The sequence below is a fragment of the Ranitomeya variabilis genome, chromosome 6 (genome assembly GCF_051348905.1).
Source record: "Ranitomeya variabilis isolate aRanVar5 chromosome 6, aRanVar5.hap1, whole genome shotgun sequence".
NCBI classification, from domain to species: Eukaryota; Metazoa; Chordata; class Amphibia; order Anura; family Dendrobatidae; genus Ranitomeya; species Ranitomeya variabilis.
This window is the reverse complement of record NC_135237.1, coordinates 354,304,285-354,307,607: the sequence shown is the minus strand read 5'-3', so window position 1 is coordinate 354,307,607 and position 3,323 is coordinate 354,304,285.

Sequence of the window (3,323 nt, the reverse complement as noted above, 5' to 3'; positions counted from 1 at the left end):
TTCCGGCCTGGCGCTGAGTTCCCTCAAGGGTCAGATCTTAGCTTTATCCGTTTTGTTTCAACAAAATATCGCTGCCAACCTGCAAGTCAGGACCTTCATTCAGGGGGTCTCCCATGTGGTACCCCCCTACAGGATGCCGTTAGAGACCTGGGATCTCAATTTGGTTCTGAGCGTTCTTCAGGAACCTCCATTTGAACCTCTGCAGGACTTCCCGCTAACGGTCCTCTCCTGGAAAGTTGCCTTCCTTGTAGCAGTGACATCTATCAGACGGGTCTCAGAATTGGCCGCTTTATCCTGCCGGGCGCCTTTCCTTGCCTTCCACCAAGATAAGGTGGTTCTATGCCCATCTCCGGCTTTTCTCCCTAAGGTCGTCTCATCTTTTCACCTTAATGAGGAAATCATTCTTCCCTCCTTCTGCCCACAGCCAAAATACAGGGTCGAAAAGGCCCTTCATACCCTGGATGTGGTACGGGCCCTTAGGAGGTACATTTCCAGAACTGCTCATTTCCGCAAATCGGACTCCCTCTTTGTTCTCCCGGAGGGTCACAGAAAGGGTTTAGCTGCATCTAAGGCCACGATAGCCAGATGGATTCGGTCTGCTATCCAAGAATCCTATCGGGTCAGGGGCAGACCTATCCCAGCGGGGATTAGAGCACACTCCACTCGGTCAGTGGGTGCTTCCTGGGCCATCCGGCACCAGGCAACGGCAGAGCAGGTTTGCAAGGCCGCAACGTGGTCCAGCCTGCATACTTTCTCAAAGCACTACAATGTTCACATTCAATCTTCTGCGGATGCGGCCCTTGGCAGACGTATTCTGCAAGTGGGCGTCACGCATTTATAGTCAGTTGGTACACAGAGTTTATTTGGTTGTATTGTTTCCCACCCAGGGACTACTTTGGAACGTCCCATGGTCCTGTGTCCCCCAATGTGGCGAAGGAGAAACAGGGATTTTTGTATGTGCTCACCGTAAAATCCTTTTCTCCGAGCCACTCATTGGGGGACACAGCACCCACCCTGTTAGCCTTATGGCTTGTTACCATTTTGGTTCCTGACTTTCTTTGACATGTTATACTCTAATGTTAGCTATTGTACTGTTATTAATCTCCTACTGCTTTTGCACTGAACTGGATATCTGGAAGCCAGCATGAGGGTGTATACTGCAGGGGAGGAGCCAACTCTTTTTTGTCTCAACTTAGTGTCAGCCTCCTAGTGACAGCAGCATAACACCCATGGTCCTGTGTCCCCCAATGAGTGGCTCGGAGAGAAGGATTTTACGGTAAGTACACACAAAAATCCCTGTTTTACTTGAAACAGAAATGTAAACAGAATTGACACAGATATTTCTGCAATTGTAACGAGGACTTCAGCTCTATATAGTAAATAGCAAACGGAGCATAATGCAGATATTCCTGCAGTAGTAACAAGGTCCTCAGCACAATAAAGTAAATCACAGCAGACTTAGAGGCGAACAGATATTTAAACAAGGAAGTCCAATAAGGTTAGAGTGCGAATGCACACAGTACTTAAAATGAGGAAGTCCAGCAAAACTTGATCACACATGTGCCAGTACTTGTTTGTAAGAGTCCAATAATTCACAGATGATGCATTGTGTGAATGCAGTCCTGGGAAAGAGATGACAAGGGGAAAAGAGGGAGAGTGCTATCTAAGCGCAGCTCATTGCAGAAGTTCCAGAGGCGAGAGGTAGCTGAATGAAGAAAGGCAGACCACCAAGTAGTGAGCAGAAGCAGGGAGTTCACCAGCAAACCGGCAGAAGCTCAGGAGCCAGCAGCACAAAATTCCCAGGCACCTTAGAACACATGACCCAGACTTAAATAATCAGGACAGACAGGAAGTGCCATGACAGGGCAAGATCCAAGACTCCATCTTGGATCAGGGCGAACAGGCACCAGGAAAGTCCAGAATCCTTACAGTGACCTATCACCACCTTGAATTCCCATATGTACACAATCAATGCCCCATATTTTGAAATCCCCTGAGTTACATTTATGTTTTAATTTAAAGAGTCTGGGTATTGTTTTCAAAGAATCCACGTCATCCACGTCACGGGTGGCCTCAATATCCCTTACGTGTTCACGGGTTCTCACACACAACTCACGTGATGTTAACCCAATGTAAATTAGGTTACAACTGCATATAGCATGTGTGGTAGTACATGTGATATAATCCCTAATATCAAAGGTCTTGAGGCCATCCGATGACACGAAGTACCTGGATCATTTATGATTTTTACAAGCCAGGCAGTTGCCACATGGAAAGAATCCTTTCCTTTTACCCTTACTCTTAAAAAAAGAGGGAGATTTTGAAACATAATGACTAGATACCAAAGTGTCTTTCAAATTTCTGCCTCTGCGTGCCGTCATTAAAATGTATATATGTATACTCAATGTATATTGAGAAAGGCTCATTTAGAGCCGAAACGTCAGACAGACATGTGGGTGTAATTAAACACTGGACGATGAACTAAGAAACAATGGAGTGCTGCCTGGTTTTTGCTTGAATCTATGGACTTTGGATAGCCGGTGGACGGGCTTCCTGAAGGCTTTGCACCCAGAAGATAAGTTTAAAAGTGTTGTGCTGTTCCCTTTTTTGTACGATTATATATATATATATATATATATATATATATATATATATATATATATATACTCATTTTTTTATTTGAAAATTTGTACTAGGTTTTGAGGAATGTAACTCCGGTACAGGAAGGTGCTTCATTACATTGTATGTATGTATTTCATTGTGCATTGTATTTATTGTATCCATTACGTAATGTTCCACATTCTAGGTTGACCAGTTAAGGTTGGATAGGTGATGGGTGATGTTTTAGGGCTATGTACACAGGAGCCATTGTATACCACTGAAACTGGTTGGTTGTTATATCGGGTAGTGATGTATGTATGTATGTATGGTAGTCTTGAATGTATCTGTACTACTGGTCAGCATAAGTAGAAATGTACACGGGATTTTTCAGATTTTGGCATTTCATGATGAAGCCATCATTGCCAAGAACTCTAACTACAGGGTAGTTTATACTTTTCTTTTTAATAATTCTTATATTCACCATGTTGAATCAATCATCATTCAATAAAGCTATGATCAGACAGACTTCCAATTAAGAAGCTGTGTGTAGTATAGTGTTATTATTATTGGGGGGTGACCAGGTGGGTTTTTATTAACTCCTTAAATATCAGCCCTTATAATTTCTTGTGCATCCTCCACCATTGTGACACTTTATGTAATCATCCAATGTCCTTTCCAGCATCCTATGCTTGTCATCACTGATGATGTCATAGATAGTTGAT